At 45.1% G+C, this 24,536-nt stretch overlaps 1 long non-coding RNA gene across 2 annotated transcripts in view; it reads right to left on the minus strand.

Annotated features, from left to right (window-relative positions):
- Positions 1-24,261, minus strand: part of LOC135318535 (uncharacterized) — a 60,144-nt gene extending 35,883 nt beyond the window's left edge. For both annotated transcript variants that reach the window (XR_010376676.1, XR_010376677.1), the window contains exon 1: positions 24,070-24,261. This is a non-coding gene — a long non-coding RNA (uncharacterized LOC135318535). The remainder of the gene's footprint in view (positions 1-24,069) is intronic.
- Between the last annotated feature and the right edge of the window lie 275 nt (positions 24,262-24,536).

Below are 24,536 nucleotides of genomic sequence, written 5' to 3' on the forward strand. Positions count from 1 at the left end.
GGGGCTGTGGGAGGATGGGGAAGATGGGAATGTCTGCTTATGCGTAAGGGGTTTCCTGTTGGGGGGATGAAAATGTTCTAAGATTGAATGGGATGCACAATTCTGAGCATAGAGTAAAAACCACTGTACATTTTAATGGGTGAATTGTTATTAAAACTGTTAAGAACAAAAGCACCTCGGGCCAGTACCTTCCCATAGTAAATGCAAATTGCTAAATTTTATTACAGGAAGAAGAAACTGCCCTCAGCATGAAAGCAGGAGTTCAGCAAATGTGAGTTAACCGAAATTGGACAAGAGCATTTCACTTGAAACAGTTGCTGAGTGTACACAAAATATTAAGACATGACAAGGAAAATCAGTTTGATATCACGAAGAAGCATTCTGCTTCAAATGCAGATCAAGGATTCGGCAAGCCCAGCTGCTAGAAATGACCAGAGAAGAAACCTGGTTCTTTAAACAAGCACCAGAGTCAACAAGGAAATAGTGGTGAGGAAAGCAGGCGGCCGAAAATCTGGAACAGTTTGCTACAAATAATTTCTCCACTGAAAATTCAAAAATAAAATGAAAGTGATGTAATGCTGTGTTGACCTCACGTGAATGGGCTTCCTCCGGTTCTCAACAGTTTTGTAACCCCTAATGAGAGACTCAGGAGAATCAGAATGGCTCCTGGGAGTCCCCAAATGACTGCCCACCAGCACGCTGACCACCATCACATCTGCCAGGGTGGAATTGCAGAGAAAAGACCAACTTCTGAAAGTCACAGGAAATATTGACAAAGGGAAAAAAGGCTGATGTCAGTCTTGGGACAGAGGCCCTGAGAGCAGAGGCCAGAAGGCTGCAGGTGAACTGGAGTGGCCCTGGGGCAGGAAGGGACCACGGAGGAGCAGATCTCAATTCTCTTCTCTCTCTCCCTCGGGTAGGAGAGATAAAGTCTGCATCCTTCTCACCTGGAACTGTGGGTTCTGGCTGGCAGAAGTCTTACCGACATTGAATGAATGACTCAAGACTGTGGAAAAAGGAAAGAAAGCGAGAGGGAGTAGGGCGCCAACTCCAAGAGCCTCTCAAATGCTCCCATATTTATTGTGTATAATCAAAGGAAATAGTCTTTAACAGTTGTGTGATAGTAAACAGGAACTTGGGGAAAGACAGGATGAGACAGAGATTGTAGAATCCACAATGAGTAAAAAGGCTTAGTTTACCTTTAGGGGAGTGATGTGGAGAGAGGAACAAGATAAATTCTTTAGATATTCATTGCAAAGCAGACCACTAGTCCAGCCAGGTCCGTGTTTTGGGGATAATAGACTATCTAACAGCACGCACGCCCAGCATTTATAGCTGAGGGCCTGGGTCATTGCTGTGCAATGAACAGAGTGCTATCTAAAACCTCAAATATGCAAGCAAGGCATTGTCTCTGCTTTTCATGGCAAGGAGACAGGAGTGAGGATGCACAGGTGCTTGCTTGAAAGCAGTTACTAAGCACACTTTTTATTCTTAAAGTTGACATGCGTCTGGTGTCTGTTAAATTTGTTAACCCAATCATGGGCTACCACATGGAACCATTATGGAGGACACCCTAGGATGACAAATCCTGGCTCTGGGTCTTTTCCTGCCAGCTTCGGCCATTCCAGCAGGGTCTAGACACATCCCTGAATAACTATCCCACAGAACCACCCAGACTCTTAACTCCTGGTGCTTGGAACTTAATTTTAGCTCTACACAACTTAACATAGAAAAGTTTCAGAAATAATAGATATTATATTCTTTTTATATCTCATCATAGAACTGATTTTTCTGATTGCTCTAAGCTGCTTCTACTTGGTAAATCACCAAATTCTGCAGGTGAATTCAGTACTTTCCATTGCGCATAACTAGACAGTCGGGGCCCTCTGACTTCTATTGGTCAAATAAATACCGATACACCTAATTGATTTCATTGTTCATCAATTTCAGCCTGGAGGTGAGGGAGTGTCACTCTGTTCCTCAGCCCACCCTCTACTCTTTTCTCTTCAGCAACTCAGGCCTCCTGAATACAAAACATATCATCTGTTTCCCTTCATCTACACTTTCCACAAACGCAACAGGAAACATCAGCCTAGAGAATGAATTCAACACAAATGTTAAAACAAAAATCTACAAACCTGAAGCAACTCCATCTCCGAATCATGATACACAATGACATGAAAGTAAGGGTGTCAGGTACAAAGCACGCGTAAGCCTGACCACCTCATTTCTATTCTTCAAAGGAAGGAAGGTTTTCATGTTTTTTTATTATCATTCTTTGTCATTGTTTCTGATTAAGACAAAAAATAGTTTATGAAATAATTAAGCACTGCAATAACAGATTTTCGCTGTATCAATTACAGAAGGCATTCAGAGGGGATAGGAAAACCCACCTATGTAAAAAATGCAAAATTTCTTCCCCTGTTAAGAACACGTATACAAAATGCAACAGAGAATTCAAATTCATGTGGAGAGGAGCAAAAGCCACAGAATCAAAGCAAAGTCATTACTATGAGTCAATTCAAAATTCACTGGACAAACATGCTCAATGCATTCAAAGAATTTTAAAGGCACACTGCAAACCATTCACTTAATGATCTACAGGCTAAAGGGAGAATTTCCCTCTTTAACAGACAACAGAAATCAATAGGTTGCCCCACCAAACGAGGACCAAACAACAATCAGGTTTTTAACATTTCTGATAAATCAGCATGTTCTAAACATCAAAATCCAGAAATTTTAAACATTCATTCACACCACAATGAAACAAGCACTTAAAAAAAAAAAAAAAAACCCGAAGAAACTAAGCACAATTATCATGTACCTGGATCAATGGGAACTTCTTGTAACGCTGGAAGAAAGAACAGGCTATAGCCTTTTACTTAAAAAATAAAACTACATTTAAAGATAACTGCTAAAACACATTTCATCATTCATGTTGCCTTGAAAAATCTGAGGCACTCGTATCTGATCAGAAAAGCAATTCTGAGTAATAGTATGTTACAATTCAGTGCCAGTTTGCTTTAGTAGAAAAAAGAAAAGCTACTGTTTCTCATCCTGCACAAAGAGTAAAGAACCTTCCTGCCTCTATCTCCTCCTATTTTCTAAGCTCATTCTCCCCAACCCTTCTGAAACAAGTATGAGAACCTTTTATTCCCACCAATATGCCAAATGATGAAAGAGTATCAATTTATTTGTATAAATATATGCCTACACCTTGAACTGGAAGAGAAAGGTATCAGAAGGTTATATGGAACTTATTTCTACCTTCCTGAAATCACACACACACACACACACACACACGTTCACAGAGACACAGACATGTACACACTGAATTACTGGGCAATTCACAAGCTGAGGACTTCCAATTTATAGAAGATAACTTTGTAGTTAGTTTAAAATACAAAACTGTCAGCTTTTGAAAGCCTTCATCATCTGCTAAATCATCCAAATATCAACGAGACCCAATTAGCCTTCTCTGTAGAATATAATTTCCCATGATGGCAAAACAGACCCTAAGTAGTGGATCCAAGACTCATGTTTATCACTACCTATGATCGTTTTTAAACACGTAAACAGATTCAGAAAGTATGTCCCAACAACATTTATTCTTATTGAAATAGCATATGTATTCAATTGTCTATACAGAAAATAGGCCCCATGATGGTGTTTAAGAGCTATTTTGTGTATTGAAATATTTATTTTTAAGTTCAGACAAGGAGGGTCTGTATTACTCAGTTGTAGAGCACCTGCTTAGCATGCAAAATGTGCTGGCTTCAGTCCCCAGTACCTTCATAAAAATAAATAAAAATAAGTGCTTATTTAAAAATAAGAATAAATTTATAAAAAGAGTAAATGCAGACTAAAAACCACTGCAATCTAGGAGCCATAATTTTAATAAAAAAAAACAAGAGTTTCTATCAAATATTCACTATATGGCAATCACAGAGACAACCACAAATCACTCCTGACAACCATCACGTGTGATTCTCAGCAACCCTATTAAGTAGACACCGAAGAGAAACCCAGCATTGCAGATGAAGAAACGGAGCTCGGAGGAGCTGGGGATGCTGACCGCCCTGCTCCCTGTGACACCACGTCAGCCCAGGATGAGCGCTGACAGAGCTGCACTGAGGGGACACCCAGCTGAACGGAACCTTGGTGCACTGGGGAGTCCCAGAAAACACTCAAAACTGTTCAGTGAAGAACCAGCTCAAATATATTACATTGTGCCACATCCTTTAAACAGGGAACATGACTGAGACCTTTTTGATGCCTCCGTGTCCTTTCAGCCATTATCAATTATTTGCCCTCTCAGCATGCCCAGTCAGGAATTGGACCCCATATGAAGTGCACTCAGATGGCAGAGCTTTTAAAGCTGTTTTATGAAGTTTGAAAGACTCTGTCTATGCCTCACACAGGCAGTCATCCATCACTTCTCACCTGTGTGGATGTACCACATGAAATCACACCTTTCTGCTTTTTAAAATCCCTTCATCTAATCCAGACTTTTCAACAGCAAAGCAGCAGCTCAACCACAGACAGTGGACAGCTTTTCAGCAAATGGACTCGAACAGCCCATCGGACTACCTGGAAGCCCTTTTTTCTATTAATCCCACTTCCAAGTACTTCATCATTTTCTGATTGGTGGACTTGGCCTGTGACTGGTCTACTCTGAGAGCTCCCAGCCTCACATCCGTGGGTGGGAGAGGACCCTGCTGTTCGGGGAAATCAGTGCGGAAGGCGGAAATCTTCCACCCAGGTCCGCATGGGTAGAAGTGCCACAACGTGCTCAGAAAATATACCGTCAGCAACCCTGGGCTCCCATGGACTGATGTCATATTAACCAAACTCATGAGAGACTGATGCAAGAAAACCAGAATTTGAATTTATTAATGTAACAGGAGATGTGAAACTACGAACCAGACCGAAATATCAGAGTTCAACTATGAGTACAGATTCTCCTCAACGGCCCAATCACGGGCAGGCAGTCACATGGCAACCATGGACAGAAGCAGAGCAGGAAGGGTTTCTAGTTTAACTCAATGGACTAAATTTCTGTTATACGAACAGATCTGCTGCCCAGAAGACATTTAACGCCAATCACGGTTCACTGTCCATGGACAGTGGCTGAGACATGACTGTGAGCACCTGTGTAACTCTCCTTTCCCTGTCCTTTCTGGGCTAAGTGATGCACAGAGGTACAGAGATCCAGGGATGCAGATACCTCTAAACACCCAAAGCCCATCCCTGGGAGCCTGGAAACCAGACAGCCAGGGTTTAAATACCAGCTCTGCCACTTACTAGCTCTGTGACCTTGGCCAACTTACTTACTCTCTCCGTGCCTCAATTTCCACATTGTAAACTTGGGATAACAATCAAATCTCCCTTACTCACTTGTTGTGAAGTTTGAAGGATTCATTTCTGTAAAACGCTCAGAAAAGAATGTAGCACATTTTTGGTGCTCAACAAATGTGAATTTAATAAGAAAGTGATTTACAAGTCTCCCTACTAATCATCTTCTGTGTTTCATGGCTAGTCTGAGTCCCAAAGGAAATCTTTATTTCCCCTCTGATAAACTCTTGGGGAGCACCATTCTCTTGCATCCCACCACCTGTTCAAATTGAGGGAAGGGATGCCTCCCCCCCACTCCTCTGGTCCATGGAGAGTGCTTCTCCCTTCACACCCCTGACCCCTGGCCAACGGCTAGCCCTCCTCACAATAACAGATTGAGGTGTGATTCCGGAGAGACAAGCAGGGCATATGAAACCTTTCTTTCCTTCCAGTGTTGGCCACCCTTGGGAAGCACCCAGGATGCTCAGCTCCATGGCAGGGCAGCCCTGTGCAGGATGGGGCAGATCATCTTAAGGGAAGGCTCGCTGTGGCCCAGAGCTAACTGGGACTGCGTGAGTCTCTAATTCTGGGACACAGTATCATGACACGCATTTTCCCACAACCCTGAATTTCATGGAGAACATGGCTTCATCAGTAATAAAGGAGACATTTATCGCCTGTCTGTTCTTCTGTGTCATCTCTCAGTTGGCTGCTGGAGAAAACATGTGTATAAGTATTGGGTCCCCTTAAGACCCAATATATATGAAGTAACAAAAAATTCTGTGGCTTAACATTGGTTCAGGGCGACTGCGTAACGGTCCTGACTCTGCTGATGCTAAATTATGAGTATAGCAACTATGGAACCTCCTCAAATATCTTTCACCATAAAACCAGCTTTTCTTATTTTCCTGTTTCTTAGTAATTGCCAAAGACTGTAAAATGATGGCTTCATACAAAACAGGAGCTAAACTTTATGAGCCCTTTGACATTCCCACTGTGCTAAACAATTTACATAATTTCTAATTCTCACAATTCTGCAAAGCATATACGAGCATCCCCATCTCACAGACGAGGGAGAAACTCAGAACAAACTGACTCAGGCTCACGTGGCTCAGTGGCAGCGCATGCACGCAAACCCAAGTCAAATCACTACACCCCTTCTTATATGTACAAAATCACCTCCTACCAAATGACACACAGCGGCTGGGTCAATACTCAGGGAACTCAGTACACTTTTCAGCTTAAGGTGCTCAAGAGGCCACTTCTAGCTGCTTTATAAAATTCCGGCTCACTGGTTGCTAACACTGGAATAAAAGACCGATTTTGCCATTGTTTGCACAGCAATTCTGAAATGTTCACAGCGAGATGACAGAATAAAACAAAAATATAAGCAGAATAGTTTTTCCAGGTAGACAGACATAATGGACATTGTGCTATTCTGAAGCACTAAGCAAAGGAATCAAAGCAAAAAAAAATTTGTTAAGCCTTCTTTTACAACCAGGAAAATTAAGACTGTATGAAGGTGCAACAGCGCCTCCTATGGCTAAAAAGACCTTCCAGGTTGCCGGGAAAGATGCAACACAAAAATTGCCTGTTGAATCAGAAACAAGAATCAGATAACTAAAAGTTTATGTAGCACATACTGCAGTTTGCTTCGGGGAAGGGAGGGGTATTCAGTATTTAATCTGACATTGCTAATACTCTTGAATATAAACAAAAGACACAGGCTCATGGAAACTCATCTTAGAAGAGGAAAGAATCCAGTCCAGCCACTTCATTTTACAGGAGGGGAGACTGAGATCTGGGATCTGTCCTTCCGGCAATCAGCAGCAAAGCTCTCTCTCCTAGGCCTCATGTCATGCACTGTAGCAAAAACCAACAGATCTGTACTAGGCCTCTATTCATAAAAGTAATGTCTGTATTTTTCCAACAGTAGGTAATCTAAGTATCTTGCAAAATACTTCTCAAAGAGCCAGGAAATCATACAAGTGTATTGAAATACGAAAACATTTATTTGCACATTAAAACAGCATGAGCTTTATTCTATTAAAAAAAAGTGACATGTCAAATCAATGTTTTGATATTTTAAAACCTATTAAGCATGCAGAAAAATAAATCAAAATTTCTTTAATCACAAAAGGAGGAAGCTTATTCCCTTAAAATGATCAATGTGGATTTTTCTAAACTTAATAATTCTGGTCAGATTTCTACGAATTTAAATGTCTGAGTGGATGGTTACACGGCAACATGAATTCTGAGTTGTAACAACACACATTCTGTGTAAATAATCTTCAAGGCCATCTGCTTAAGGTGATTTAACTAGTCCCTGTCTCACTAGAATGATACAGATTTCATTAAACCTTCATACTGCACACACACACACACACACAAAACCCTGAATCCTTGTTACTTTAAGCCATATTCATATATTCATATATATGCATAATGAATATGCATCAGAAACAAGCCACCATCTTTAGTATTCAGAGTTGATCCTTCTAAACTATCTGTCCTTGTGACAGCATATTTTTACTAAGCAGCTCTTGGGTGCTTCGTATACAAGGCGTCTACATCTCACAGTCAAACAAGGTAAACGGCATCACTCAAATTTCACAAATGAGGAAATGTAATTAAGCCATGAAAACAACTTACATATTCATCATCAGGAAAGAAAAGAGTAAAGATTTTACTTACAATATTCACTGACAAAACTTTCCTCCATACTAAGACTACATAGAACCAATTCAGTCTTTGTAAATTTTTCTGTCAATAAGCACCACTAGAGAAAAACAAGCAACATCATTAGCAATGGTTGGACTTTCAAAGCCCACTCCTACTTTGCACTATAATCATTTTTAATGTTTTGTTTTTAGTGTTTACAGAGCACTAAAATAAAAAAATATAAACTTTTTAAGTCATTGCCTGAGAATGCAACATTTGTGAAAATGTACAATTTCAATTTATGCCACTCTGTCTCACATTCTCACTGGTGTCTCTCCTTTGAAGGCTTCATCAAACTGAGATCGCTAAAATCGTTCATTTATGGACTCACAGGAGTTCGGGAAACCACTCAACACGGGGCTGATCAGAGGAGCCATTGAGAAAGCATCCTGTGCAGCCTGGGTTCCAGCCCTGAGTCTGCCAGCACCAGCTGCGTGAGATTTGGGACAAGCTGCCCCATCTCTCAATCCCTCAGCTGCAAAAAAGGAGACACTGATACCTACCTTTAAACACCTGCTATGAGGTAAAGCATGAGGAAAGCATTTTAGCCTTAGGGAGGTGTCCACTCAGAGCAAGCTTGGTCATTATGATGATGAGGATTACTTTTAATAAGTTAAGGCAGACAAAAAATTAGAAATCACCATAAAGGAGAAACATTTTATGTCAATGAGCATTTCCTTTTGAATGGATTGCAGAATGTTTTATAGAATTTTTTAATAAACCAAATTTTGTCCACTAATTATAGATTTACAGGTTCATGGACATGTCTCCAGAAAAAGAATTAGAGGCCTCTAACCTCTGAATACTAAGAAAGAAAAGTTTAAAAAAAATCACGGGGGAGATTATACCTCACTTGAGAGAGTATGTGCTCAGCATGCATGAGACCCTCAGTTCAGACACCAGTAACTCCATTTAAAGACTTTTTTTTTCAAGAAATGGAGAATTAAATCAAAAAGATGGAGGAATACAGAATTTTTTTAGAGACTCAACTCAGATTTAAGATGGGGAAAAAATATCCATTTCTCATAGGAAATCTTGAGAACTATGTAAACCGGATCTGAGTTGTCTAATCTTTTAACATTATTCATGAATTCATATTACCAAGTCTTAAAACTGCCTAATAACCCACAGTGGTGATACTGATCATAACAGCTGCCAACACGGATCGAGCTCCGGCTAGGACTGCTCTGTTCGGCCATCTCTGCCCCTGAGGCCTCACCAGGCTGAGAGCACTAAATTCGGTCATTCATGAACATCTCGTGTAAGTCCTCCCTTTGTGCTCCTCACTCTCCCCTCACCGGCCCCTGTGAGGGAAGCACTGTTATCATCTTCCCCACCCGCCGATAAGGCCACTGAGGCACAGAAACTAAACGTGCTCCAGGTCACATCGGCATTAAAGGACGTCTATATTTCTGCTGTTTTACTATTGACAAAGGAATCTGAGATATCAATTCAAGGGAGACTGTTAAATAATCAAGTCTGTCAGGTCTTCACCTCAAAGAGCAGATACTATAGATTCCTGATGTAGGATGAGGCTGCGGCCACAAACTGACTCAGCTTGAAATTAATATCCAAGATGAAGCAGCGGATACACGTATATATTCACGATTGTCAACTCCGCTCACGGGTCTGGGCCCTTCACTGCGTGAACGGGGGTGAAATCCCCACCCGTGTCAGGGATGGAAGCGCGGCTCTTCCAGGTCGCACCCAGGCTTCACGGGCTGTTTCCCCCCACAGGCTGTCATCAACGATTAAAAATCTCTCAAGATTTTTACACAATGCAAAACTGAAAGACATTTCTGCAGATGGAGCACTTTCTCAGGCTTAAACCACTTTTGCTTACACTCAGCAAGGGGGAAAATAACACATGACTCTGCAAAGTCTCTGAGCCTCACCACTTACAGGAGTAGAATGGCCTCAGCACAAGATGACTCTTCACGGATGAGAACAAAATAAATCCGCCCCCAACCACAGGCACTCCCAGAGACAGCGCTCAGCAGTCTTCTGCACACCCACGGTTGTGCAGCCCTCACCACCATCTATTTCCAGAACACTTCATCACCCCAGAAGAACACCCCTGTCACTAGCAGTCACTCCCCAACCCCCCCCCACCCAGCCCCTTGCAACCATCACCTGCTCTCTGCCTCTGCATGTGCCTATTCTGGGCATTTCAGATCACTGAAGTCAACAATATGTGGCCGTTTGTGTCTGCTTCCTTTCACTTAACGTGCTGTTATCAAGGCTTGTCCATGTTGAAGTGGTATCAGCATCTCTCTTTTTTTCTTTTTGAAAGTGTTAAAGTTTATTAGAAGGTGGTAAGTACTATCAAAAAGAGTAAAGTAGAGAGGAGCATAAGTGATTGGATTTCAAAGGGAAAAGGGCGGGTTGAGCAGTCAGGGTGGACTTCCCAGAGCAGGTGGCCTTTTTCATATTCCCCTTTATTTATTTTTTCTTTTTTATTCACTCTTACATCTGAATAATGTTCCACTACATGGAGATACTACATTCTGTTCATCCATTCAGCAGCTATGTTTGGACGAGGTCCAGAAGAATGAGTGTAAGAGGTGACTAGGCAGGGATGGCATTTAAGCAAAGGGCAAGATGTGCTTTCAAAAAAAAAAAAAAGCCAACAAACAGAGGCACAAGGAAATTCAGAGCATTTCTGAGAAAGTGCATGCTTGCTTCAGCATGACTGCCATGCAGGGCTGTAGGGGAGACTGACAGGAGACAGAATGAGGGAGTCACCTGAGAATATTCCCCATGCAAGCAGCTCAGCCAATTCTCCTCCCTCATCCTGTATTTTAGAGCCATTTTTGATAGGTTTTCTATTTCAAGTAACAGTACTTAGTTACACATCTGATCATCTGCATCAGATCACCTTACCTCCAAGCCACAGAAAGTCATTCACTGACTGGAGCAGCTCCAAGACATAACGGTGATGGACCAGGGAGTCCTGCAGCATCCCAGCCTGCAGGCACAAACCCCCACATGTTCCACGGTGATGTCCAGAAAGTAAAATGCATGGAAATATCTCACTGCTTGTGCACGATATCTGCCCCCAAATTGCCCGAAAATCATGCTGGCAAAGCACTACTGAGCCCTCTCACTACAAAAAAAAAAAAAAAAAAAAAAAAAGAGAGAGAGAGAGAGAGAACAGAAAAGAAAAGAATAAAGCAAAGAAGGCAAATTTAGGGTCTTCCATTGAAAACCAGCAACCATCACTGCCAGTATCTCAGCTGGAATGGTCCTGACTTCAAAAACCACTGCGCAGTTACATTGCAAACGTGATAGACATATATGTATTCCACGTAGATGATATTACAGTAGGATTTTTCTTTTCGAAATTTCCAGTTGCGACATTAACACAAGAAAGTTTCTGTTTCAGCTTTAAAAAAATCAATTATCTTCCACTTTCTTAAGTTTGAACCTATTATTATTTTATAAAGTTTGCTATGCTGCAAATTATAAACCAACTCTTTGGCTTCTGCCAACAAGACCTTTATGACTTCACTATTTCAGAGCAAGATTTAATGATGCTTTGAGAAGTGGGGCCTGGGGCGCTCACTAACAGCTCTTTAAATACTGACAAGGATGTGCTATTTAAGTAATGCAAAGGCTCTAACTCTACATTAACTCAGAAACCAAAGAAACTACACCAAAGCCTTACTTTATCAATTTTAAATTTTGCTATTCTTTTGAATATTAAATTTCTTAAAAGATAAGATTTTTTTTGAGAAAGACAGCAGCTGTATTAAATTTCCTCTCACCAAGAAAGCAATCTTTCTCAAGAATAAATACCCCTATGGAAATCCAAAAGACGGGACGTTTCTAGCTAAGTGAACATGCAGATCTCAACACAAGCCTAAATCCTATCAGATCTCACTCGAACGAGCTCAACAAAGTCCTGGGCTACCCTGAAACTTAGCTCTTCTGTTCCAAATGTTGGCTGAGCTAAGATCATCACACAAGGCAGGGAAGAAGAGAAAAGTCCACCTGGCTGCATCCGTTTTCTTCCAGCCACAAGGTGCGGCTAGGGGGTCCCGGTTAATAAGCCCTCCCCATGAGGAAATCCGGCATCCACACTGCCCCTGCCGTCCCCAAGCAGCCCCGACGCCCCTCTCCCACTGGTTGCCCCCCAGCCTGTCAATGGTCTTCTAATGATCATCCCAGTTGGTGGCACTCTCCCCCTCTTCCCCGCTTCACAAACACAGACACACACACACACACACACACACAGAGCCAGGACACCCTTCCCAAAGCACAAATTTGATTTCATCACCCCGACTTCAAACCTTTCAGAGGCTCCCTGGTAGAGTTCTAGCCCCACCCCCGACCCTGCTCGCCCAGACTCACCTCAGTACCCAGGTCCCCAATGACCTCAGGCGCCCCCTGACCGTCTGCTACTTCCCACTTGCCTCCAGGCTCATTTTGACTGTTTGTCAAGGAAGCCTTCCTTTCCTTGAACCTCTGCACTTTGGGTTAGGTGCCCCTGCTGTGTTCCTAGAACATTCTACGCTAAGACAACTTCTGACACTGCTAAGCTCTCAAGAAGCAATACATTTTGCTTACTACTGTGAGTCCACCCTCTCTCCCCTACACACTCAGAATTGCATGTGTTATGAATAAATGAATGAAGGGGTGGGTCTCAAAGTGACGGGCAGAGCTGCTCTCGCCCACCCCGACCCCTTCTTTCTATAGAACATCAGAAGCAAAAACAGGAGTACCTCTCCTGAGGGACACTTTCTGCTGACACCCTTCACTGACTCTTCTGTGTCAGTTCTAGTAAAAAACCAAGCTCCTCCAAAGCCCTCCATCCCTAGGCCCACTCCAGGGTCCTCCCAAGCAGGGGCACCCTCCACCCTGGACCACACAGTGCACTCTCCCCGAGTCCCCACCCCACAAGCCTCCAGGCCTCTACCCGGGCTGTTCCTGCAACCTGCGTCACCCTCTTGACTCCTTCTCCTGGCTGACTCTTACTCTGTCCTCATAACTGAATGTAGAGCCCATTTCTTCAAGGAAGCCCTCTCTGATGATGTCCTTTAGCTCTTGGCTGGGCTCCCGCTACAGCAGGACTGCTTGGCGACCAACTGGTGTTTGTCCACCTGCTCCTCGGAGACCATGACCTCTTGGAGGCCACGTGGGAAAAAGGAGCGAGACGACAAGAGGGGTGGGAAGAGCAAAAAGCAAAATCACAGCCCAAGTCCCAGATTCAAGGATTCTGTCTCAGAAGGAAAGAATAAAATATTTCATACGTATGTCATTTGGCTATGATTTTTGTGGCTCATGGAAAGCAAGAGGTTGGTGTTCTAGTCTAAAATCCAAGTTACATGCAAAGAAATGTACATATTCATATCCAAAGGAAACCAGAGCTGCTCAACAACAGTTTGCAGTTAAAGTCAAAGGAACTTTGAGAAAGGCAATCTCTCTCTCTCTCTCTTTTTTTTTTTTTTTTTTGTATCATATGGTTGTAGAAGTATTTGTATAACTAAGTGATGGCTACAGCCTATGATTCTGCACTGGAGTGTTTGGGGCTGAGGAAGCCCAGATTACATGCACTGTGTAAATACAATCACACCAACACACTGACAGGCGCCCTAGTGGCTGAGCTGAAGTTCCAAAGCAGACAACCTTACGTTGCAAGACAGCTCTCATTAGAAAGTAAGAAATGCAATGTTCTGTACTCAATTACATACGTTATATGGGCCATTAAGCGATAGTGCATCTTGTCTAATGAAACCCCAAAATAAATTGTTAACGTCGATTTTCTCCAACTGACCCTTCTTTGCTAACTTTGGATATCAAACCCTCACCCCATACGGAAAGCTCAGACCTACGCTGCAGCAGGTTACATCCCGTGGAAGAAAGCCTATCACGGGAGAACTGGAGAGTTTCCCTTCAGAAGCTGCTAAGTCTGGTTTTGCAACTGTACGTCATTTGCAACCACGTCATCCTCAAAGGAGTAAGACCTTACCTCTGTGGGGCGAAAAGCACTGCGGTGCTTCTGAACCATTAAAGAACACTGAGCTTTGTGAAACAGTCCTGAGGCACTTAAATCGTACTTTTTGTGAAAGGCTCCAAAACTGACCCAATTCACCAATCCAGGTACAACAGGGAGGTACCGGAATTAGTAGAGAGAACATGCCCTTGAAGTCTGACAAGGCCCTGCTTGAATCCTGCTACAGCATTTACTAGCCGCTAAATGGACCAATTCCTTAACCCCTCTGAGAAGGCTTCCCAAACTGCAAAAGGGGGCTGCCACCGCCCACCTGGGAGGCATGGATGTGAATGCAACACGCAAGTAGTGCGGCTGACTGGTACCTGACACGAGGCCTGGCTAGTTTCCCTCCGCTGCCCTTCTCCCCCTTTAAACTTGCATTGTTCCCCCTGGTAAGGGTCAAGCCCCCGGACCAGACTGCCCGATTCTTCTGTGTATCCCCGGATACATGCCTTACCCTTAGGAGGCCAGAAAAAGAACTATCTCCTCCAGCATCACTATCAATGTTCTTAAGAGTCTGGGTTTTTTTAACTCTATTTTGCAGGGAGACTATTCCAGAACTGTCCAACCACCATTCTCCACTTTGGCTCCTCTCCCAGCGCCCATCCCTTCTCACCTCAAATCTTCTGTCTGCTGGCCTTTTGTTCGTGGGAAAGAGAGTCCGCTAGGGTGGAGACTCCCTAGGCCTCTGTCTCTCCCTCACAGGTGAGTGTGACTACCTTCTCCCCACTCCCCACTCCGTCTCCAGCTTCCGAGGAGGTTCCCCTCCCGGACCATGCAGCCTCTGCATCATCCCAAGACGTGCACGTGTGGCCACAACCCTCCCTTCAGATTTCTTCCTGGGTGGCCCTGCCCACCCCCAAGACCCTTAAGGATAAATGCCACTGCTCTGAAAATCCCAAACGCCACTGACTGACACACCAAAGCTGCATGGTCTGGGCTTTCCTCCAACCCAGGCACAGCCCTGCCCCGCCTCAGCCTCAGTCTGTACCTCTCGAGATGAGCTCATCCACCTGCACGGCTGTGAACACCAGCTAAGAATGATGACTCCCAACGTGTATCTCTAGTCCGGCTCCTTCACCTGAGCCCCAGGGCCATAGACTTGAGGGCCTCTTTGAAGTCCTAAATTGGATGACAAATGGAATCTTAAAAATGCCTCATGTCCACCATTTACTCTAGAGTTCGATTCCTGGCAGGTACCTCCCAGGCTCCCGATTTTAGTAACAGACCCAGAACCCACCTAGGTGTTTGAGGTCACATTCAACTTCCCCTATTCCTACCCCCGGCCCTGCCCTGGAATCAGTCCTGTCATTTCTATCGCTAAGCCAGTCTCAAGCCTGGTTCTGCAAGGACCACGGATGGAACCGCACAAGCTCACAGCAAGGTGCAGTGCGTCACAGTCCTCCGAAGAGAGCTCCCTGGAGGGAGAGGCATCTCCTGCCGCTGGTCACCTCAGAAGGCACTGGATTCTCACAAAGGAGGCCCAGGAGAAGGGACTCAAATTTCTCCTGTGGTCTGAACTTTGAAGGGCCTGAGGTTTCGGGGAGTTCCTAGTTAGCAGACACACCTGCCAGTGAGCAGATGAGGATGCGGGAACCCAGGCAAGGCTGTTCTCACTCCGACCCCTGGGCTCTCGGGAGCCACGGGAAAGGCCTGTGTTCAGGGCACAACCCAGCCTTCACAGATCCCAGCCTGCATTTGCCAACCCAGATAGCCTAGACTCCTACTTGCGACTCTTACTTCTGTTCTGTTCCCCCCCAGACTGTGATGGACTCTTTCAGAACGTCTGGCCTGTCTCAAGCGAGACCAAGTCAGTGAAGGATGAAGTGTCCACAATTGGACCAGGGCATGAAAGGAGAAACAAGGTCTCATGGCCAGCATGACGGTGGTGGCCAAACCCTTCCCCCGGGTGAGATGAACCAGGGTGTGGGTGAGAATGCAAGGTCACTTCACGGCTGACTGGGTTGTTGGAGACTCACTACCGCAAACTAACGACACGGCCGTCAGTGGGGGACGTCAGCTGCAACAGACATGGAGTCAGCTATTTACTGCCAACATGGGTTAATAGTAAAGGCTGGTGCAGGGAGGCCTTCATGGCTGCTGAGGCAAACCACAGACCCGGCTCTGAATGCCCACTGGCTGGAACAGAGAGGAAGCTACTGTCCCCTTTAGCGGTCCCTGTGTCCACAAGATCCAAGTGAGCCAGCTACTTAGGAGAAGGCCATGTTGTTCTGATACTCAGAAAAACCAGCCTCGTAAAGGGAAAATAAGAGTGGCATGGATTTTAGACCTGCTCCTGCCTCTCTATGAAGGCAAAGTAAAGTAAATGGCACGGGGAAGGTGAATGCAAAAACAAAAAATAAAAAACAAAAAACTGGTGACTGCTTCCTCCAACAGCATCCCCTGCAGCTGCTCACCCCCGAGCCTGTCACTTTCTCACCAGTGACCACCGGCCGGGAATCTCCGTCACGCACGTCACACAGCGACAGCCCGGAACTTCGTGCCAAGCACGTTTGTGTAAAAGCCAGAATCAAGGAAGATGCTGCAGATTTTGACTTTCCAAGTTTAAATACTCCATGAAAAAAATCCCTCAGCCGCCGCCTAAATCAATTCGCATCTCACTTCTTCAAAACATTCAAACAAATTTAATAAGGGCATATTTGTCACCAAACATAAGGAGGACCAAACTGGTTCCTCAAAGCAAGGATTTTAACAGGTATCAAACACCAGTGGGTGATGTGCTAACAAAGCAAAAATTCCAAAAAACTAGAAAATAAAATGATGACTAGGATAATATATGGATCAAGGCAACTGTTAAGGTTTTTGCTTTTTAAAGCGATGGGGACAGCACGGAGGACAATCTGGCTATTTCCAATGCAGGGTGTGCACAGCCCACTTTTCAGACGCAACAACATGCTCACAGGGCGGTACAAGATAGAAAGGGAAATAGAAAAAGAAAAGAGGAAGAGCGAAAATTAGAAACACATGAGAACAAAAATAACTGATAGCAATTACAAGAATTTACGTGACTTTGGTGAGGACAGGGACGAGGGGACGGTGAGACCCACCCTCACCTATTGTTCCAGGGAAGGCAGGGGCCTGAGGCGAGCGGCGCTGCCGGGGGACCCCAACGTGGTCAGCGCCCCAAACCTAAACTTCACCTAGATGCGTGTAGACAGCTTTTGAGCTACAAAATGTGGTCGCATTTCAAGCTGGACAATTTTACTCACTCCCACCAAGAGTAACAGGAGAGAATTAGGCTCTGTTCCTGCACCAAAGCATTGTTTAAAAAAGTAATGACTGTGGAATAGTAAAAGCAACAATGGAGTAAAAGTGACTGGAGGAGAACGTACTTGACCCGAGCTCACTGGCCGCGTTATCTCACTGACGTTCAGATGCTGGCTGAGCCCTTACAGTACCAAAACAGACAGACCCACCAGGAGGGTGGTTTAATGCGCTGCTGTATTTTGATGCCGAGAGCCATGTCTGGTACACAAGGTTCTGGGTAAACAATGGTGACAGTGTCAACCACTATGGGCTAAGCACACAACCAGCTACTCCGCCAAATCCCAAGGACAGACTTCAAAAGGCAAAAACAAGCTGGCATTCTCTGGTGCGTCTGCAGACTCAGAGCCAAGCAGTTGCTGAGCAAACATGTCACCAGTGCCTCCTGTGACAAAAGAGGAGGCACTGGCCAGGGGGCTGAGGCAGGGCCCCAGGCTTCCACTGCTCACCCACCATTCTGTCCAGGGGGAGAAGGTGGTCCCTGCTTACGTTGCACCGATGCACCTACATTGACTGACACCTGGGGACTCAGCAGGAGGTGACAGGTGACGGGAATGGAGCCAACCTGTGAGTGGCACGGTGCTGGCATCTGTGCCCTCAGCTTTGCCCAGGCCACTACATCTGCCAGCTCATCTACAAGAAGCAGAAGGGGAGAAAGCAGTGTAGATCACAGGGCCCTGCGAGGACAAGTACAGGTCATGGCCACGACATGCCTCGCCCCTTCCTTAAGCCATAGAGGTATGTCCGGGGAGGAAGTGAAAATTCATCCAGAGCCCGCCAGGCACCACAAGCAGGTGGGACTCGGGTCCCCTGTGCCTGTCACTCACAGGACTGGTCTGGACTTTCTTTTTATCAATTCTCTGGCATCTTCTCCTCCAACTTACCAACAACCAGAAAGTAGAATCTGATTTTAGACTCACAGAGAATCGCAGAACACCTCCTCCACATTGGGCCCAGCAGCACATGCCAGGCCCTCCGACCGTCACCTGTGGGACCGCCATGAGCCCTCTCCAGACTCAAGGCCCGAGGCCGTAGGCCGGGGGGACACAGGTTCCCACACTCTCCCCAGCAAAGGGGGACCACCTCTCGGCAAAGGCATCTCACCCTCTTCTGCCCGAGGGACATCTCGATAGATACACAGGGAAACAGAGCAGAAGGTGAGGGGTTAGGCAGCCCAGAAGAGCTCGTCTGCACTTCCAAGGCAAAGTGGGTCGGTTGACCTAATCACAGGGACAAAATGAGGACAAATCTTTCCCTGCTGTGCCCCATACTCCGTGACACGCCTTTCCCTGCGTAAGGAGATCATTTGGAAGCCCCTGGCAGTGTTTCTGTTGTCCTAAATTGGCATGGTGGTTGTCAGGCAGGGAGAGAGGGCCTGAGCCGTGCAGGTGCTGCACCTGGGAGGCAGGAGACACTGGCTCCACCCCTAGCTCAACCAGCGCCTAATTCTGCGTCTCAGGATTCAGCACGACATCTATAAGCAAAGGGATGAGACTGTCCCAGGACAGGATGTCCAACAGGAATGAAATGATAGCCATGTAAAGAAAGTTTCCCAGTTGCCACATTTAAAAAGTTAAACCCCCCTAAAAAAAAACCCTAGAAACTGATTTTAAGAACATATCTTACTTATTCTACTGTATGTAAAATACTATCATTTTGACATGTAATCAATAAAGAAAGTAACAAGATAGTTTACATTCTTTTTACTAGACAAGTCTCAGCGTCTGATTTGCATTTGACCTAGAGCACATCTCAGCTCAGAGCAGCCTCCTCCCCAGCTCTCCTAGCATCAGTGGCTGTGGCTACTCTATTGGACAGCAACTCCAGGGGTCACACCAGGGGAATTGGCTGAAAAGCGGGAGTAAGTGTCCATAATAACCCTAAAAGAATCTCTCTGAAACAAAGGCGGATTCACTTTTAAATGTCTGAAAACCGGCGGGTTGCACCTCCCTCACGCCTTGGCTATAAGACAGCCCTCCTCCTTGCTGATCCCTTTCTGGATGTAGGGAAGCAACCCTTCAAACAGCCAGGGTGGCCGGGCATCCAGGTAGACTTTCCTGCTCTCTGTGTCCAGTCCCACGAAGTCCTCCTTCTCAAACAGGATGTAGAGCAGGAGGATCTTGTCCCCAGACTTGTCGGATGCACCGTCCAGCCACTTGGACTTGAGCATGATGAAGAGAGACTCAGTGAAGTCCTCGATCCTCTTCTCCACCACCCTGCAGTCCTCGTAAATTGAAGGCCACGTCGGTGCGCGGCTGCTCGGCCACCTCCCCATGCAGCACAAAGACAAAGAGCCGAGAGTCATAGAGCGTGGTGCCATACAGCTCCTCTGCAAGTGGAGCTTCTCGAAGGTCTTGGCCAAGAGGCAGTCGGTAATGGTGACAAGGCCCACGACCTTGCGGTGGGTCTGGAAGTCACTCCACCCATTCTCGGGCACAAAGTGGTGCCTATAGTGGATACAGAGTGCCCACTGCGAGCCGCACGGTCTGATCTGCCTCACCAAGGAGATTCGCTTATAGATGCACAAGAAATTCTGCTCTGAGATGATCCCCACGGGTTGGAGCACCACGGGGAGAGTCTGGTGGTCCTCAGCACACTGCACGTAGTCAGGGATGTTCATGTTGCAGGCCCTGACGAGAGGGAAGAGGAGACCGAGGTACATACTGTGCTGCGGGCTGCGGGCCTCACTGGGTTGCGGTGACCTGGTGCGTACCAGTCAGAAGGCAGGGGAAGCCCAAGCAAAGCCGGGGGTACAGTTTGTCCTCAGCGTCTGCACATGGCTACCGCAGCTCGGATCACATTACGCAGTTTTTGGTCTAGGCTTCCGACCTCTGCAGAAAAGGGTCATTTCTTGTTTTCTGTTTCCAAGCACCTAGCCAGGCCCTGATGCAAAGTCAGTGCTCAAAACTGCTGAATAAAGAATGAATAAAGGTACTGCTTCCACACCCCTCAGCAGGATATAATGCAAAGAAACACAGTAGGATCAAAAGACCTGGATTTCAACTCCAATTTATTTGAACTCCTAAACTGCAGAATACTTGATAAGAAAACTTGCTTTGGGGAGGAGGGTACAGTTCAGTGGTAGAGCACATGCTTAGCATGTATGAGGTCCTGGGTTGAATCCTCAGTACCTCATTTTAAAAAAATGAAACAAATAAATAAACCTATTTACCCCCCTCAAAAAATATTTTTTGAATTCCAAATTCAAGGAAAAAAAAAACACCTTGCAATTGACACAACATTGTAAACATGAGTATACTTCAATTAAAAAAAAATCCTTGCCTTACAAGAATATATCTGGATTATGGAAGTTTACAAATGTAAAATGCCTAGGGTACCACCTGCATAAGAAGAAGGAATTGTACAAATTTACTATCCCTCATTTATGAGCTATATTTCCTTTGGGGGGTTTATAGCCTCTCAGAGCTAATTTTCTCAGATTAAAAAAAGAAGGAAACATTACCGGATTCTCCATACTGCTGAAGAATCAGATAAACCTATGATAGCATCTGACCCACAGAGTTTACTCAATAAATGCTTGTTGAATGAATGAATAAACAAGCAAAGTGAATGCTGCTCCCTGCCACAGAGCATCATGATGATACTGCCAGGAAATCCCAAGCCCACGTTTCACCCGACTCTACACTAACCATGGGTGACCTGGGCAGGCCTGTGTGCTCCTCTTAACCCCAGTTTAATCATGAATAGAAATGAGGGCAATAACACAAACCTCAAAGGGTTAGTGAGTCATTACTGAATTGTATCCCAACTTTGCAAGATGGAACCTTTAAAGAAATTTGGGCAAAAAGTCCGTAGGCCCTCTCCATATTATCTCTTACAACTACATGGGAATCTACATTATATCTCAAAATAAAAAGTCTAATTTATTAAAGAGGCTATTGAGGTTAAATGAGCTCACTGTCTCAAATAAGGAACACACAGTACAAATAGCACAATGCCTAGCCCATGAGATATACTCAGTGAACATTCCCACTGAGCCCACTGGTCCCTCCAACTTCAGAGCACGATGATGTGTCCTCATGGCCAGAGGCCCCTGCACCTGAATCTAACAAAGCTAATGGCCCCCACTTTCAAGAGCCCCTGCCACCACCGTAGGTCTAATTTTGTACTTGTAATTTTTTTCTTTTTATTAAATAGAAAAACGTAAATGCATAGCCTTCAGGTCACCAAAACCTGACCACAGAGATCATGATGGCAGCCCTTCTTCGTGAAACAATAAAATGAAAAGCCATTTCCACAAGATGTCTGTGTAAATCTACTAGGGAACTTCATCCTGGACTGAGAGGAAGAGGACTGGGGAGGAGGGGGCAATCTGCGGCACACAGACCCATGGGCCACCTGTCCCACGATGGACTTTAGACCCAACCCCCACCCTCAAGGAACTTCAAAATAGACACAGACAGAGTGCTGTGGACAAGATTTTTTTTTTAAAGAAATCCCTGATTCTCTCACAGGTTTTGTTTCTACCGAGAAACAAATGTCTTATGTGTATAATGTTTCACAAAAGACTTAAATTATTATCACCCCAACTTGAAGCATTAAGAAACTGAGGGAGAGAGGTTTATCACATTGTGCAAGATTAGAGAGAGGCAAAAAAAAAAAAAAAAGATTAGAGAGAGGCCATGTTGGACACTGTATTTAAACCCAAGCCCCTGTTCCAGTGCTCACACTAGAAAGTGGGATATACTGCCCCTTTCCTGCCCTCTCCCTGCAATAAATGTCTGAAGAGTCTTTTCTGTGCCACCTGGAATCACAATCACTTCAATTTTCCACAAAGAGCTATGTCACTCTTTGGAGGATGTGTCAAAATGTATATGTTGAATGGGAGGAGAGATTTGTATTTTCTCTTTCTCAAAGGAAACATGGCTTAAAAGAAACTGAAAAGCAGTTTTCTAGTCTAAGTCTTCATTGTGCAGAGAAGGAAACAGAGGCTCAGAAGAGACGAGGAAAAGGCCTTATTAACAAATATTGCCTCAGCGCAGCACTAAGCCAGCCTTGGGCACTTCTGGGGGAGGATCTGGAAGGCCCAGGAGAATGAGTCTTAGAAAACGGAAAGAGAAGAAGCATACAAGGCCCCGTCTCTACACCACCATACCATGAAGTTCCACCAAATTACCCAGTATGGGTGCAGCCAATATTAAGGTGGGCTAAACAGGTTATAGAAACCTGAAAGTTTCAACCATAGTGGAAATTCCAACATTTACTATGATTTTTTTCCCAGTTCAAGCATCAGCTCAGTGAGCACTCTGTACCAGGCACTACACGAGGCCTGTAGTTCTCCCAAATACACAACTCTTATATCACGTGTGCAAACCACACACAGGCCCACCAGAAGGAAAATGCCCACAGATAAGGTGGAATTACTGAAACTGAAAGCAGCCAACCAGCATATATTACTAGCAAAAACGGTGCTGCTAGAAATGGACTCATGGACATAGAAAGCAAACTGTGGTTAGCAGGCAGGAAAAGGGGGATTAACAAATACACATTAATAAATATAAACTAAATGACAAGGACCTACTATATAGCACAGGGAACTATATTCAATTTCTTGTAATGAGTTGTACTAAAAACAATCTAAAACATATGTAGATACATATGCATATGTTTATAACTGAATCTCTGCTGTACATCTGAAACTAACATTCTAAATTGACTACACTTCAATAAAAAATAATTTTAAAAAATAAGTAAAAATAAAAGCAACACCATTTAGAAAAAATAAAAGAATACTCTGATCCCCTTAGCTGTAGGTGCTGGAGAATTCTGGTTACAAACACCAAGTCCAATGGATCACTCCAGCACTGGCTGTCACTCTTTCTGACCATCAGAGAGTCACTTGGCTTCAGTGAGTTTACTTTTCTCTTCTGTGAAAGGCTTCAGTTGCAACTAATGATGTATAGAATCTCATCATTCCCAAACCCAACAATTAATGAGGACTTCCCATGGGCCAGGCTCTGGAAATATGAAAATATAGGGTCCGAGATATATTCATGGGTAGAAGAAATTTATGCCATAAAGACATTAATTCTTCTTGCTTTGATAGACAGATTAAATACAATTCTGTTTAGATTTCCTACTAGATTTTTTATGGGTAACAAGATAATTTATGGTCAGGAACAGCCAAGAAACTTCTTTAGAACCAGCACTGGGAAGGGGTGGATAGGTCATTCATTTCCACTGGTCTTTCTGAAGTGATGAAAACGTTCTGGAATATTAATGGTTGCACCACTGTGAATATGCTAAAGCTGCTGAATTGTAGCATTTAAGTGGGTGGACTTCATGGTGTGTGAACAATATCACAATAAAGATGTTAAATGAAAAAATATTTCTTGACAATTATTTTTCCCTCTATACAACTAGTCTGCCCCACAATTTAAGAAGAACAAAAAAACCAAAACAAACCAAATTTTGCCAGGAGCTCTTTAGGACTGCAATGTCCCTGAGTCTCCAATGCCTCTGGTGGTGCTGTTCCTGTTAACACACCCTAGCTGGGCTGGGCTAGTTAGAGACTGTAACTATCTTTTTAAGATCGACGGTCACACATTTCACCCTGGGAGAGGGAAGGATGGAGGATGTCACAGCCTCATGCCTTCAGCTCATTTTTAACTGAACCAAGCCTTGCTTTCAACACTGTAATCCCTCTCACTATAAAAACAGTGACATCATCAATCACCGCCATCATAACACGTGAAAGTGTTCAAGGTACTTACCTGGGGAAGAAACACTGAGGGAGGAGATGGAAGCTCGCTCAGCACTGACGCTCCCTTTTCCCGACTCCACCAGGAGAAGCTGGGGTTCACAGCCGGAGGCTCTCAGCCCGGGGAGCAGCGCCCACACCACTGAGCTGGTCCCCAGGGAGCGGGAAAGGGGGAGGAGGGCAGCCCCGGGGTCGCGGGGCAGGGAAAGCGGGGTGGGGGGGACGCGGGCTGCAGCCCCGCTCGGAGGCCAGCCCCAGCCCCAGCCGCCCGCCCCCGTCCGGGTCCGCAGACCCCGCCCGACCGGGACACAGCCCGCCCAGGGGCGAGGACGGGCCGGCGGATGAGGAGAGGCAGCCCGGGAGGAGAGGACTCGCGGGCGGGAGAGGGGAAGGGGACGCCAGCCGCGGAATGAGGGGAGACAGGTTGGGGCGAGAGGCGGCTGGTGCACACCTGGCCCTGGACAGCTGTGGCCGGGGCAC

This window comes from Camelus dromedarius, chromosome 18 (assembly GCF_036321535.1).
Source record: "Camelus dromedarius isolate mCamDro1 chromosome 18, mCamDro1.pat, whole genome shotgun sequence".
NCBI lineage: Eukaryota > Metazoa > Chordata > Mammalia > Artiodactyla > Camelidae > Camelus > Camelus dromedarius.